The sequence below is a fragment of the Melopsittacus undulatus genome, chromosome 7, assembly GCF_012275295.1.
Source record: "Melopsittacus undulatus isolate bMelUnd1 chromosome 7, bMelUnd1.mat.Z, whole genome shotgun sequence".
Taxonomy (NCBI): domain Eukaryota; kingdom Metazoa; phylum Chordata; class Aves; order Psittaciformes; family Psittaculidae; genus Melopsittacus; species Melopsittacus undulatus.
Window position 1 is genome coordinate 19079649 of NC_047533.1, and position 16494 is coordinate 19096142.

The following is a 16494-nucleotide window of genomic DNA, read 5'->3' on the forward strand; positions in this document are numbered from 1 at the left end:
AATTTCCGCTGCTCAGCTTTTATTTGCTGCCTCTCACCATTGACTGCTCTGCTCCAGGACAGCCTCCCACCAGGTTGTTGAAAACAGCAGAGGCCTCTTCTGTGTGTTGAGCTGACCCAGGTCTCATCACCACCACCCATACATAAGCCCTCCAGCAGGCAGAAAATCGGGCTGTATGAGCAACACCTGAGTTATCGGGCCAATTCCTTTGTTGTTTCGTTAGGTGGAAACAAGACAGAGAAATTATTTGAGGTCAGTGTTATCCCCCGTTTTCTTTCCTTCATTTTATCTTTTCAGTGATTTTAATGATTCATGTAGTACACCTCTTCGCAGGAGCTATTACACACAGCACCTTAATTCAACAACCACAATAGTCTCAGGATGCTTATTTCCTTGGTGAGCAGACAGAAATTGTTGAGATTTGTAAGCACTGTTGGATTTTCCTGTGATTCTTTTCCAGCTGAGTCATGGGTGCTTTATCCTGGGGTCACTGTAAGCCCCCCAGAAATAAATACAAGAACACTACCAGAAATCAAAAGCTTTTGATGCTGTCTTTCATGGAATCCTGTTGGACAAAATGTCCTGCACACAGCTACAGAAGTCCATAATATGTTGGGTGAGCAATTGGCTCAAAGGGTTATGGTTCATGGACTTACATCAGTTTGACAGCCAGTCACCAGTGGGGTTCCCCAGGCTTCAGTTTAGGGCCAGTGCTCTTTAATGTTTTTATAAGTGACCTGGACATAAGAATCAAATATATCTTAAGTAAGTTTGCAGATAATACTGAACTAGGAGGGACTGGGGAGTCCCTTGAGGATAGAGAGGCATTACAGAGAGATTTGGATAGGCTAGAGTTGAGCAATCACCAACTGTATGAAGGTTAACAAGAGCAAGTGCTGGATTCTCCAACTGGGACAGGGTAATCCTGGTTACACATTGAAAATGGGGGATGAGAGGCTGGAAAGCAGCCCTTCAAAACCAGATCTGGGGGTTTGGGTTGGTGGCAAGTTGAATAAGAGTCAGCAGTGTGCCCTGGCAGCCAAAAGGCTGAGGTTATTTGGTCTGTTCAGCTTGGAGAAGGCCAAGGGGTGGCCTCATTGCAGTCTGCAGTTGCCTCAAGATGGGCAGCAGAGGTGGAGGTGCTGATCTCCACTCACTGGTGACCAGCGACAAGACACGAGGAAACGTAATGAAGCTGTGTCAGGGGAAGTTCAGCCTGGCCATTGGAAAAGGTTCTTCACTGAGAGGATGGTCAGTCACTGGAAAAGGCTCCTCAGGACCTCATCAGGGTTATGGCACCAAGACTGTCAGAGTTCCAGATGCTTCTGGATGATTATCTTAGTCATATAGTTTAGTTTTAGGTGGTTCTGCAAGGAGCAGAGAATTGGACTCAGTGATCCTTGTGTGACTTCCAACTTGAGTTATTCTACGATTCTATGAAATAAAGACACAACAGTAACTTCCCAAAGCAGCGGCAAAGTTGTGATGTTCCCTTGAACCAGACAAGACATTTCTCCATAAAGTACAGCTGCTGTGGCCATCAAGGGATGCTGCATTGGGAAGCCTTTGCTGTAGCCACCCTTTCCAAGTGGTACTCAACACACTGCCAGAAAACAGGGTTTCAGGGTTGAGTATTGCTACAAGATTTTAAACCAAAATATGGCAAATATGGCAAATGCCATATTGGTATGGAAAGCATCTTCTCTAAAAGATACACACCTATTTCACCCCAAAGAGTTTAGGACCCCAATTCCACCACTTTCACTCAGGCTAAGCTGTTTCATGGCAACCTCTAAAAATTCCGGGACACTTCAAACAGGAAACCTGCTGTCACTGCTCACAATCAATTTTGCATACAAGGTGTTTTCTGATTTAACTGATTTAAAAGCAATTTATTTGGCAATCATCTCCCTCTCACTGGGAAGAGGAAGGAGGATTTTGGATTTTCCTCTGCTCTTCCCACCTGGGGTGTTTTGTGCAGCTTCACTTGCAGCAGCCCTGCTTCACTCAGTGAGGGGCTGCCAGGCACAGACCACCCTTTCTGGGGGACTTGGAGGTGCCGAGGAGCCTTCCTCGCAAGTCAGGGGAAGATAAGGTGGAAGAATTGCAGGTGCGTCAGGGCTGGGGTACTGTGCAGGAGGGAGCCAGCATGGAGAGTGAGGGCTGTGCTGGAGGCTGAGGAGAGCCTGGAGTGCCAGAAGGACAGAGCAGACAGCCCTGTCTTGCTGAAATGAAAAATGAATGATTGCTTTGGAACATTCACATGGCAGAAAACAGGTGGGGGGGGGGGGGGGGGCGGGTAGAAAGATAAATATGCATATACATGCACACATGTAAATTTCCTTAGAAGAACATTAAAAATCTGCTTGTCTTAAAAAGTGATGTCTGTGGTATCCACACGATATGCATATGATTTATGCAGTAGCCCTGCACAAAAACTAAATCCTCTTTCTTCTTTGAGAAGAAAAAAATGCATTGAAAGAAAGCCAAAAGAATGAGAAATAACACTGAAAACTGTGTTCTGTTTCTTTCCCTTACATTCCAGTTCATAGGCTCAGGTGATTTTTTATGTAGACTTACAGGTGCATCCATTTAAGTCATGCTACAAATAAATGCAGTCAACTGCATATAAATGATTGTGCTATCAGATACCCATAGATAAAATGGCACTTCAACTGGGTGACACAAAACATTCAGACAGTGTGTCAATGGGCACAATATAAAAACCTGAACAGATACATGAGGTGGAAAGCACATGCCATGTCTTCAAACAGTCACTGCGTCCGAGCGTGCAGAGGAACATGCAGGTCCCCTGAGACACTGCTTGCACCCCCAGTCAGATACCTACAGTGATGTACATGATTCCTTAAGTGGATCTTTAAGTTAAATGGAAAATATCCCAATTCCCAGGTATGGCTCAGACATTTTGTCACTTTGATGCATTATGTTATCACTGTCACTTCTGCCAACATGCTGACTCTTTCTCTCTTCCAGAATCTCAGATATTTATCTGGAATTGCAGAAAGAAATGGAATCAGACAAACATGTAGGACCACATAGATATAAAAATAAACACCCTTATGTGAAAATTGTAAGCTCTGTTTCTTTTACGATCAGGAAGGTATTTCCCATGCATTCTCATTTCTGCTTCCCAATCCATTTCTCATAAACTGCTTTATTGAGTAAGTATTAACATAAATGCTTTAACTGTTGTTTTTTTTTTTTCCTGTAGCTTGCCAGAAGTGGACAGGAGTGGACAGAAAGTTGCTGATCAACTCACCCCATATAACATGTGAAGTGTAGAAGGAAAGAACACTTCAACCTTTTGCCTGAGAAAAGTTAATTTCTAGGTTAATTTGCAAATAAAAATGATTTTTGTTGGATCACAACCGACCACCTACCCAAAGGAGGAAATTTGGAAAAAATTGTGAGTGAGAGGCAAGTCTGTCAGTGGAAGTGTTCTCACTATGAGGATTCTTAATTGCTTGTGACCCTGCTGTGGAAGGAGGTATGGGAAAATTAATTCTCTGAGCAATATTCATCTTGCTGAGTGTTTTCCTTTCTTTCTTCAGTCATGGTTGATGTGACCTTTTTGGACTCCAACTGCTAGAGGAGATGTACTGCAACATGCAGAGTACATTATTATTATCTTGAACATTCTGCAGCTTTCATACCAAATGTTTAGTCTGCTTGGTCAGGATTAAATGTCCTTTGCTTTTGACTTCTGAACATTTCTGGTGCAGATTGCACACCTGGTATGTTACTGCAATTTCCCTTTAAAGAAGCACAAAAGCAGTTTTCTCTGCTGAAATGCAGCTTTACAAGGTAGGCTTTTATGAAACCCATTTCAAAACGCCGTATTGCCAGAAATCAAAGTACAGCTTGCCAAACCCTTCTTTGGGAATGCTGACAAGTCTTCTGCAGGGACACCCTGCTGTGTGCTGTGTGTGGTGGAGGTGGTTATTCACATGACACCAGAAAAAGAGGACTTAGTCACATGTACTGTCCTTGTTTTTCAAAAGGCCCCTAAACACGAGTTCATGGTGGCTCCAAACCCCCAGATCTGGAAAAGAGGAACAGGTAGAACAAGTTGGGGTGCCCCAGAGATTTTTACATGTAGTTTCACGTACTGTCCTACCCTGCAATAAATCTTCTTGAGAAAAGTTATTAGTAGCATATTAGCACCATGTATGCAATAAAAACTTAATAGACATAACAATTCACATGCCTTTCTCTTTCTTCACTTGTGAATGCCCAAGACACCAGAGGAGCTGCAAGTTATTAACTGAAGAACAAAATGAATGGAGTCTTACCTAAGGCTGTATGTCCACATCCCTCCACGCCTCCCTTCTCTGCAGCATCGTCACCCACCTGGGATCTGCACTTGCCCACTACCCCAGTTTCAGCAACCTTGTGCAGTGGTCACTCTCCTCGTGTGTCCCTCATCTCTTCTTCCCTCTGGCTGTCAGTGGGAACTCAGGATCTCTGTGTCCTCCATCCTGCTCTCCAAACTGGTTCAAACTGAATGAGCTCAAAGTTATCAAAGGGTTTTGGCTAACAGGCACAGATGCAAACAGATAGTTCAGTAACAGAACTCTCATTTCCTTAGGACACCAGGCAAAAGAAAAACCCTATAGACAGCATGACAATCCTACAAGAAAAAGATTTTCATGTTTGCAGGATGACTGCATTTCACTGTGTGAAATTTGGTGTGCTACAGAACCTCCTAAAAAACAATAGAGTTTTAATTTTTCTCTTTCCACCTTAAACTTGGAAAAACTATTTCTAAATTAGACTTGTAAATGAAGGTAAAATTCATCCTTTATGTTCTTAAAGACAGAGTATCTATAGTATTGGCTGCTGAAAAAGTGGTCCACTTGTGGGTGGTTTATGTCCTTTGAAACCAATTGAACAGAATTACTGCATTTTTTAACATGTATGGCCAAAGCTCAGGTAACCTGCAGTCCCTCAAAAGCATAGGCACTTGAAAATAAATCCTTAGATAACTCGTAATTACAGGTAACCCACGAAAATAGGCAGGGAGGCTGTGGGAGAAGGAAAGCAGACTTTGTGGGTATCATGGCAGGGGACTATTAAGATACCGAAGGCTAAATTTTGCCTTGTATATACCTGTTTACTGACAAATTGTACAATTAACTAATGAATTTTAATGCCACTTGATCAACTGCAGTTCCCTGACCATTTCACCCCAATTCCACTTATTGATTTCCTGCTCACTGAACTACTTCAAACCTTGCCATTCAAGTCAGGATTGCTGGGTACAGCAACCTTATGGAACAAACCATCCCTACGTTGTAGATGAGCACCAATTCTCTCCAGTCCCAATTTCCCTGAAAATTATCCCAAATTGTCTTTGCACATTTGAGATAATGCTGATGTCCATCACACAACAGACACTGCTCAGCTGTGAGGTTGTGAATGCCAGTTAGACTCAGTCTGACACAGCTTTATTTATGCTAGAAAGTACTATGATGTTTTCTGAATTTCAGGAAAGTCAAACACAATTTTTCCAGTGAGGAAGGATTGCTGGATGCATTCTCACCTGTCTAGCCCATGTGGAGAGCATCAGGATAGAAGAAGGCTCCTCCACTGCTGTTCATACTTATTTCCATGCTAGAGTCCCTCCTTTCATTTTCTTTTATCCCAGTTCTATGAAAATCATGTGTAGTAATCACTGTGTACAGGATGTAAGTAGTATTTTCACTATATTCTGTGTTTAATGATGTTACATTATGTTAAAATATCCTTTATAAAATACGTTTATATTTTACGACTATATACAACCTAACCCAGTTCACTGAAAAGCTTATCCCATTGTACAACAGCAAAGGAGGCAGGTTTAAAACTGCAACTATTAAATAGGTGGAAATCATGATATAGCACTTGCAATAATCATAGCATCATTTTGCCTAACTTGGCAAACTGTATCTCAGACTACAGTTTAATTTAAGCAAAGGATAAAATTGCCAAGTAATCTATATTTGCCAACCAGTTGAACAAGCCTCATTTAAATTTATTTGAGACAGTACAAACATTTCATGTAGAAAGATCAGGCGTATCCATGTGTGTATTTTAGCAATTGAAGAAGTGGCACACTCACAGGCAGGGGTGAGGACCTCGGTGCTTGCACTGCTTTTCTACTGTGAAGGCAAAGCAAAGCCCTTGCTCAGGCTTTGAGCAAAAGCTGGATGATGACTTCAGGTGTGTAATTCCAAGTGCACTTCTCCCACCCCTCCCCTGCCCATGGCTAATTACCCCACTCGGGGTGTGGAAGCTTCCTGCAATTGATTGTTCTAAAAGTCTTCTAAAAGTTCTCCTGTTTTTTTACCCCCATGTGCTTGACAAAACTTGGGGGTTTCCTCTTGGCTCTACGAGGCTGTTCCCCTGACAGCAAAGGGAGCCTGCCCTCTTGGTTCACACACTGCCAGTATGCACCAGCAGTGACCTCAATGTGCCTACTCCTCCTTTTACTCCAACAAAGCACATCCAGCCCAGTCCTGGTGCTTGCCAGCTGCCACCATCATGGCAAGCTTCAGCAGGGTGGGAGGAGGAGGTGACCAGCAGTGGATGCATACTGAGTCAGGGATACCAAGAGAACTTGGCCCATAGCTGTCAATGGGACCTAATGGGCTCCTCACAGCACTGACTGCTGCTCTTGTAAGAGCACTCTTTGTCACCTTTGAAAGGGTTTGGTGAGCTGGATAGGTCCCTAGAACTGGAGGAAGGCAAATTTTGTACATGTCAGTGGATAATATTTACATCAACTTCATCAAGGCTTTTGAAATTGTCTCCTTGCATTGAAGTGAGAACATTGTTGTCTGGATGGGTGAACAACTAGTGTGTAAAAGCTGCTTGGATGGTCAAGCTCAGAGGGTAGCAGTAAATGGACCATACTCTACCTGGAGGTAGACCAGTAACAAGTGGAGTATGGCAGGCGTATGTTCTGGGACCTGTTCAGTTTAACTTCTTCATCAGTGACAACATGAACTTAAAAGAAGAGTCCCCTGCAACAACACAGATAGGGCTCAACTGGCTGGGGAGCAGCTCTGCTGGGATGGACCTGGGGCTTGAGCCAGCAGTGTGCCCTGGCAGCAAAGGTGGCCAAGTAACCAGGGCTGTACTAATAGAAGCATGGACAGGAGGTGCAAGGGAGTAACTAAACCCCTTTACTCAGCAGTAGTGAGACCACGCCTGCAGCCCTGTGCCCGGTTTTCCCCTCTCAAGTAAAAGAACAAGGATGATGAACTGTGGTGGGTTCAGCAGAGGGCCTCAGGCTGGGACGGAATCTGGAGCACTTCCCTGTGAGGACAGGCTGAGGAAACTGGGCTTGACCAGCCTGGAGAAGAGATGGCTTTGGAGACACCTAACAGCAGCACCCCAGCATCTACAGGGAGGTCACAAAGGAGGCAGGGCTAGAGCCTTCATTCACAGAGCTGCATGGTAGGAGAATGAGGGACAACAGTTGGCTACAAGAGAGGTTCAGACTGAGTAGATGGACAAAGGTTTTCCCCAGGAGGACAGTCAGAGGGTGGGATAGCTGCCCTGTGGAACTGTGCAGTCTTCATCCTTGAGAGTTTCAAGGTATAAACCCCTGAGAAACCTGGTCTGACCCCAGAGCTGGCCCTGTTCTGAGGAGAGGTTAGACTAGGGGCCCATGAGGTTTCCTCCAACCTGAATCATCTTGTGATGACAGGAGTCTGTGGTAATGGAGCCTTGTTTATAGGCTCCATAAACAAGGAGCCCAGTTGTAGGTGGTGCCACTGAGAATGAGAAATGCAACTCTGAGATTCTTCGCCTTCCCTATATTTAAATTCTCATTAAAGATGATGGATTATTTCAGGGGATTTTTTGCATCACCCAGATATATTCATATACACGCACGTCAGTATATATAGAAACAGAGCGTCTGTGCATTTTCCTCTGTGTATTTATCCAGTAAATGCATGTTTTATAATCCTAAGTGTTTTGCAAGGCTACAGGGTAATCTGCTTCATTCAGTAGTTACTCTTGCTCAGGAAATGCACAACAGTCACAAATGCTCCACAGCTTGGTTGCTGGGTAAACTGTGGCTCATTTGTATTCAGCACCCTGTGTAAAAGTGATAAGAAGCCAAATACTCCTAGGAAACAGCACAAATGAAATACAGCACGCAGGAGGCAAAGTATTTATAGAAACAAAATATCAGCATTTTCCACACATTTACACAAAGCAATTTCAGTCTTTTCACAGGAAAAAAAGAACATCTCTGGCATTCATTTACTCATTTCCCTGCAGTCATATATTTTGGCCAAAAAGCACTGACTACATAGAAAACCTTCAGGTCACAGCAAATTAAAGATCAATGACAACCTAAAATAGATGCTGTCATATTTTCATCCTTACATGTCTTTGTAATAAGTGCATTGTCTGAGTAAGTAAATAACGTGACATTTTGGCTTGAATGGGATTTTAGCATCTTGGCTGAACCCTGCCCGCAGATCCCCAGCCTGCTATGAGAGAAAGAATTATATGTGCATTTAACTCCTGGGACCTCTGGATTGATTGGCTGAAGTCTGTTCAGTGCAGGACAGAGGCTTGCTGATCAGAACAACAGCTGACCACATCTCCCTTGGTGAGTGTGTACCAGGCAGGGGCTCTGTTCGTGATGGTGCAGCTTTGGTGTGCTCAGGGGTGATGCCCACCGGCTGGGGACAAGCTCCCTGCTCCACTGTGGGTACTGGCACAGTTTGGCCAAAATGCTTCAGCTTTGTTCAAGGGAATCAAGGAGGTGACTGTGACGGCCTCTTAAAGGACTCTCGTGCACCAAGGTCATGGCAAACCAGCTACACTGGCAGAGGAAAAAGCAGGTCAAGCCAAGCCCCCATTGCCTAGCAGTGTCTGGTGTTGCTGCTGGCACTTGCTCACCTGTCCACTCCCCAAGACACCAAACATAGCACCCATGCCGCTGCCTCTGCCATCCACCTCACAGGGCAGCCTGCCCTCTGTCTTTGAATGCATAGGTAGGAACAGAAAACTATTTTCAAAGTGACATTTTAAGGCTCTGATTTTGTTATGTATACTCAGCCCTCCTTGTGTGTGTGGCTCATATAGTTTTATGAGTAACATTAAGGCTGTGCAATAACACTTATGGACTGGAGCAAAAATATGGTTGTTTAGTCATTCCACAGTAAAGTAACAAAATATATCTCAATTTTTGCAAGAAGCTTAGAAAATAATCACCTGTGTAGCTGATTCCAAATATTATTCCCATTTGGTAAGGATGTGAGTGGAAGCTGGGAGATATCAGCTGCACCTTCTGCTATGATCCCTTGGCTTAAATAGTTTCTTATTTGTGGATTTTGGGGGTAGGGATTTGGGAATGCAAGAAAAATGCATGAAAAAAATCACAGAGGAAGTGTGAATTTATCCTTTTTATTGATCTTTTATTGGTGGAATTTTTACCAGGAACATTCAGAAACACAAAAAAGGAGAAAATGTTGGAACCACCCAATACAAAATATTTTCTAACTAAAGAAATAAACCAATGACTATAAGAAAGCATCTGAACTGGGAAACAAGGCATAAAAACATCTTTTTGCTGTCATCACCCACAATTGAGCAAAAATATTTTTGACAGAAATTGTCTTATCTATTTGTAGAAAAGATGTTAAATTTAATGGTACTCAGCAGTCTTTTGCACATCTCTATTTTAATCTTCGTTCTCTCCAACCTGTACTGAGGCTAAATAAATAACTAAATATGCAGTGGTCCATCCATGCCAGTGATTTACAAACAGCAAACAGAAGGTTGGAACAGCACTGGAGGCTGTGCAGCAGGAGCCATGAGGTGCTGTTGGCTGCATGTAGTTTGATGAGGTATTTTCTTGAATCTGTTTTCTGGAATGAACTGGGGAAAAAGTGTGCGATTATAAAATGTTTAAAAAACTGAAGCAGCTGAAAACCAGCAAATCCAAGACTCTAGCCAAAACTGTGGAGGCCTTGCAAGTTACTCTGCTTAGGAGAAATCAATGCAATGCTGTTTCTTACAAAAATTCTGAGCCCAGATCCTTTGGGCATTGAAGGGATTAAGAAAACAAAGACAGTTTCTATGCCTCTACCATGTCTGTTCCAGCAAGTGTATTTCCAAACCTGCCTCTCTGGGCTTTTTCTCAGGATCACACTTATTTAGAGTAGATCTGACTTTCTGCTGAGTTCTGTTTTTCTCTTCCCTTACATCTGTAGTCAAGGATCAGAGAAGTTCCTTTTCCCAGATGACTCAGTTTCTTCAGTGAATTTAGATATGCCATACAGAGTACTGTGTGCAGTTCTGGTGTCCTCAACATAAAAAAGACATGGAACTGTTAGAACAAGTCCAGAGGAGGGTCACAAGGATGATCAGGGGACTGGAGCACCTCCCATATGAAGACAGGCTGAGTAAGTTGGGTCTGTTCAGCCTGGAGAAGGCTGCGTGGAGACCTCATCTGAAGGGGGCCTACAGGGATGTTGTGGAGGGACTCTTCATTAGGGACTGTAGTGACAGGACAAGGGGTAAAGGGTTGAAACTTAAACAGCAGAGGTTTAGATTGGATATAAGGAAGAAATTCTTTCCTGTTAGGGTGGTGAGGTACTGGAATGGGTTGCCCAGGGAGGTAGTGAATGCTCCATCCCTGGCAGTGTTCAAGGCCAGGTTAGATGAAGCCTTGGGTGATACGGTTTAGTGTGAGGTGTCCCTGCCCATGGCAGGGGGGCTGGAACTAGATGATCTTGAGGTCCTTTCCAATCCTAAATATTCTATGATTCTATATATTGCGGCTGGCACTGATAGTAAGTAAAAGACGTCTGCTTCATCAACGTCTATAGCACAGCTAGATTAATGCAAAACCTATTGGAGACAGATGAATATTCAAGCCCAGGACATGTGTTTCCCCCTTCAAGACACTTAGTAATTTACTGAGGTTTTTAAAATTAATGCACATGCTCCATTATGTTTTGGATCGTATGGTTGACCTGATCCAGTTTCTCCAGAGCTATAACACAGACGTCAATGCTTCCAATATGTGTACCCAAACAACATCTCTATTCCTCTTATCAGATTTCAATTTCCCTTGCTAGGATCCTTGTCTACATTTCAATACTCATAAATCATACTCATATAACAAAATAATTTCTTTTATTGTGAAGTCTCTTACAGGGTCAGCAAGATCTTATCTGGAGCAATGCACACAAGTTAGAAGCTGCAGTTTAGGAGTTGTACCTTTCAGTTCAAGAAGAAAAGGCAGGCTGGGAACGTAATCTAATAGCTCTCTGAACAAGATCTAGGTGCAGAATACTGAAACTTCAGTAAAGTATCAGATGGATGTGGAAGGCCACGTGAGGAGGGCACGAGACTATTTCCTCCCACAGGCAGGAGGACGGATCAGTAACAACAGCTAACTCAGGGTGGGCTAGAGGGAAACAAAAGAAGAAAATCTGATGTAGAGGTGCAAGATTAAATGATTGAGGCATCCCTTCTTGTGCCTTGCCTGAAGTCAAACACTGGCTGCATAGCTTGGAAATCTGGGCATCACCTGCAGGTGGCCTTCTCTTGAACAGCTTGGTCGTTCACTAAACCTGGTAGGTCCTAAGTTCAAAAGTTGCCCATGGCCAAAACTGCCCAGACTTAGGGCTCAAGATCAGGCATACTTAAATTGTTGTTTATTTGTCTCTGGCCCTATGAAAACCTTGAGCTTCTTTCTTAGATAATCTTAACATACCATAGGACCAAGGCCTTCAATGAAATGCAGTCACAGCCAGTAACAGTTTTAAAGTATCATTGCAAGCACCACCTTCCACCTTCCCACAGCAGATTTCTGATCATCATTTGTCTAGGAAATGACAAATCTATTCTTAGTCTTTCCCCAAGGGGATTCTCTAACCTTTGGGAAAAGAGTCATAGCCTGAGGCTTACAGTCTCTTTCTCTGGAGGAGGAGGAAGAGGGGTGTACTTCATCCTTCTAGGTGTGCCAAGAAGAAAAACAAACAAAAAAAATCCACTCACGATTCATTAAATTGAGCAGAAGGAACAAATAGGTTGACAGCCTGTGGCCTCAGCACAGGAAGGGAGGGTCGGTGCTCTGAGGATGCCAGTGTTTATCAAGTGAGTAGTTGAGCTGCCCCAGCCAAGGTCCAGTCCACACCTCCAAGTGAAACACTGAGGTCCATGGTGCAGGGCTCAGAGCTTCTATATTTTTTTAGGTCAAATGGACTTCAGGCAGCTTCCTTGCAAACACTCTGGGGGCTGTGAATGCCATTTAAAGGGGTTAGATTGCAGAGCATCGTGTTGGAGATACTCATGTCTTCTTTTGTTTCTGACCATTAGGAAATTAGCTTCCAAGGAGGCAGTCTCTTACTAAAAGTGTTCTGGCCTAGACATAACCTCTAACAGGAATCAAGAGGGAGCTGAGGGATGTGGATTAGCCATACTGTACCACAGGAGATGGCAGCTTTCCTCCTTGTACAGGTTATGCCCCACTCTGGACACAACCCAGAAGCACCCCAGTATCCTCAGTGTCAAGCCTATCGGTTTTTATAGGCAGTACTGGATGAAAGGGGCTTAGGAAATCCATTACAAATGCAAATATGTGCCCTGAGTATCACAGCTGCAAAAGGAGACACATTGATCTCCAGTGTGGAGGCTTGGTTCACACAGTCTATCTCTGACCCAGCAGTCACTGGCATGTCTTGGCTCTGGCACGGGGCTCAGGACAATGTAACCTTCAATGGTGACAGCTGAACAGCAGTGAGCTTGGTTCTCCCATGAGTGCAAATACAATGTCCTGACCTGCACCAAGAGAATTAGTACCACAGTATCTACTAGCTGGAGTAACAGGGTATTGCTCTGAACTAGACAGTCACTGAAAACAGAAAACAGTTTGAATTCTGTGTCAATGAACTAGGAGAATATTCTTGCTTAAGACAGATGACTGAAGGCACCAGAGTTATGCTATACCATTCAACTGACTTTGCTTTATATTGGTATGACCTTTTAATTTCTTTACATTTTCCCTTTTACTTTCAAAAGCAGAATTAAAAAAAAAAACCAAATTGTATTAAAGATAAATTTGAGTGGAGATGATTCATGTGTTTCAGAGCAATGCTAAGACCCTTTTCCAGAAAGAATGGAAAAATACAGTCAAGATGAAAAAACTTTAAACAAAGACAAAGGTAAGCTCTTCGGGAGTGCAGCCAAAGCTCCAGGTGTGGGAATCATGTTCCCAGAAGTTCCTACTTGACAGTTGGCTGCAACCAACTGGAGCATGGGGAAAACCCAAAGACTAGCATGCAAGAGCATCTAAAGGTCATAGCAGCAAAGAAGGAATATGAAAAGATGAGATTAGTCTGTTGGGAATTGCATATTTATCACGAATAGGCTTTGAGGAAGATCTGCCAGGAAGATGAGGCAGGCAGGAGAATTAGAGCAAACGGGAAGAACCTGGCATTGAATTTGGAAATAGCACCACCTATCGATGGCCATTTTAGATGGGAAAATGCTGGCGTATTCCAAAGTACAAAAGACAGAAGCCATTGTTGCTACTATGATGTTTGTTTTTATAACGGACACTTGAAATATTTATAAAGATGGGATTCTTAGTTGCACTTCTTGTGACATAATTTAGGTTGATGCTCAATAATGTCCTAAGTACTTGCGAAATACACAAGTTTGAGCTTGACAAGATGTAATCAGGCTAGCATTATATCTGACCTCATTTCACTTAAAATAAGAGAAAATCCACTGAAAAGCCTTTCCCTTGTCTCTCACACTTACTAGTATTTAAAAATACATGGAAAAAACTCTGTATGCAGTAACAAGCAGCAGAGTGGAAAAGACTGCAAGATAAATATCTGTAATAAAGAACTTGGTGCCTTCTCTCCAAAGCCCATCTAATCAATCAAAATGTATTCTGCTCTGTGTATTTGCCTATTATATTTGCTGACCTGTGCAAGTAAAGCTTACGTATATTGGCAGTCTTGTGCTTTTCGGGAAAGAATATTTCAAAGTAAGGCACCATCCATCAGAGCATCGGCATTCTTTGGAGCTGCTTAGAAACAAGCTGGGACTTCTTGGGTTGTTCTGGGGCTTTTAGTTAGCACTTGTCATTGATATAGGAATGGTTACCGAATGGTTACCAATGGCGAAGGGATTTATATGATGGCACATACAACTTTGATGTGGAACAATATGGTTGTAGCCCTAGTAAGCCTACAATTTAAATGCATTGATTTTCTCTTCCCTGCACCCATCTTCTTTTATTTGCCCTTCTTTTTTTGAGTTTGTTGTTGGGTTTTGGTTTTTTTTAATTTTTCTTTTATGACGAGCCAGTTAGCTAGAGACCTGCACTCAGAGCAACCAGACTTGTCTGCAGTTCAGACATTAGTGGGAAAAGCCTATGTGGGGGCACTTGATTAAGGTCCATCAGGACTTGCCCAGGCTGATGCCAAGTATCAGTGAGAATCTCAGCTTTCCCTGAAGTTCATTTGCTGGTTGAATTGGGCCCTGCTCCAGCAAGCTCTATTAACATGTAACTGGATTTGTTCAAAGGCATTCCTGAACTGCACTGTTTTACCTCATGCCGTGGTTATATTTATTGCATTTAACAATTGCTTAAATAAAGGGCATGGGGAAGAGGGAACAATTCTGCTGGGCCCTGCCTGCACTTGCCCCACCTTTGTGGTACCATTCCATAACCAACTGATGGTCCAGCCCTCACACAAACATGAGTTAGCCTAAAACGCAGAGTGCACTCATGTCTCTTTCTACTGCACGTGCATGGTACTGAGAAGGAAAAGAAATTTAATTACTTAGGTTTTATATTTCTGAATGCAGCTGTTATTTCTATTGACTATTGAAATGATCTGGATTCCACAAAAATCTTGGAAAGGTACTGAAAGCATCCATGTAAAGTGTGAAGGGAATCTTTGAGTAGGTATGGGTTAAGTGGGGCTTAGGTGGCCAGGATCTATAGCACTTATTTTTTACTGCAAAACCAGCTTAAATTAAATTATTAGTTTGGTGTGGGTTTTTAAACATGCTTTAGAAATGTCTGGTTTTGTTGTGCTTTGCCTTTAATTTTAGGTATTTTTTGCATGCTTTCTACTTATTTTATTGTTGAGACTTTGCAGTAAAATTGAAAGCAGAGCTCAGCAATCCCCTAAGTTTGGACAGAAATTATAACCTCATCAGAAAACAAACCAGATCTCTGTGCATAGATGCAGCGTATGCTGCCATTGTTCTGCATTCACTATCCCTTAAAATTCAAAGAAGATCTGAGATAGAACCAGAAAGAGAATTGATGTTTCCAACTAACTGACAGTGCTGAAATTTTTGCTGTCAAAACCTTATTTTAGACACACTGTTTTCTGGAATGCTGTAAATAACACCTTAGAAAAGAGCGTTTTATAATATGACCAAACTTCCGTTACATGTGGATAAGTTTTTGCTTAACTTTATGCAAGTGGTATTAAACTTTCCTAAAACCATACACTTCAAAGGTAGGATTGGCAGAGCGCAAGAGTGCGTGCAACTGTTAATGCTGAGATACTTCAAATACTTAAGAAAAATATCTGTTGACAGGCCTGAAAACTGCCATTTTCTGGCAGTGCATATTCAGTGACCTGAGAGCTATGGAGACAGTGACAGCTCAGTGTTACATCCCTGCTCCACCACTGTACTTTGGAAGGAAATCTGAGATCTTTGTATTTTCTAAGCTCCTTTTATCTTAGGCCCTTTGAAATTATTGCAGGAACTAGCTAGGCAAAGCCACTACCCTGGAAAGTGGGAGCTGTTGATTTTAGCCCTGTATATGCCATGATGTGGTATATGGTCTGGTGAATCCTTTAGGAAACCTTATTCAGGCAAAAATGTATTTCCTCTTGTTTAAGTAGAGAATAGTTAAAAATGGAAGACTTGAAGTAATGTGCACCTTAAAGAAAGAAGTGCAAGGACAGGGATAGCATGTGTCCTGAGCTGTCTGTACTGGGCATCTGCTGTGACCTGCTACTTTGGACTTTCTGAGACAGAACCAAAGGGTAGAACCAGCTTTCACCAGCACAGCTACATGAAAGGCAATTGGCTCTCAGCAGTGATCCATCTTTACCTTCTTACCCATGAAATGGGAAAGCTACTTACTTAAACTCCCCCTTGCAGAATGATGGAGAAATCCATGCTTTCCATTTCAGGCTTTGTAGACCTCAGGCAAAACTGAAAAATACACACCAGTGTTGTACAAACAAGATCATAAAATAAAGACTGAAACTGAATTTTTAAATTAAAATACTTAGGGATTTGCACTTTGGGGTTGTTTTTTTTTATATATACATGTAAAGGTTTCTCTGGGATCATCTTTTCCCTTTTTATGCCAGCTGTTAGTTTCTGCTGGTCTTTTTGGAAGGCCTTTCAGCAAGTCCCTCATGACGTATACTCTTTTAGTCTGGACCAGTGACATGATCAATTGTCTGA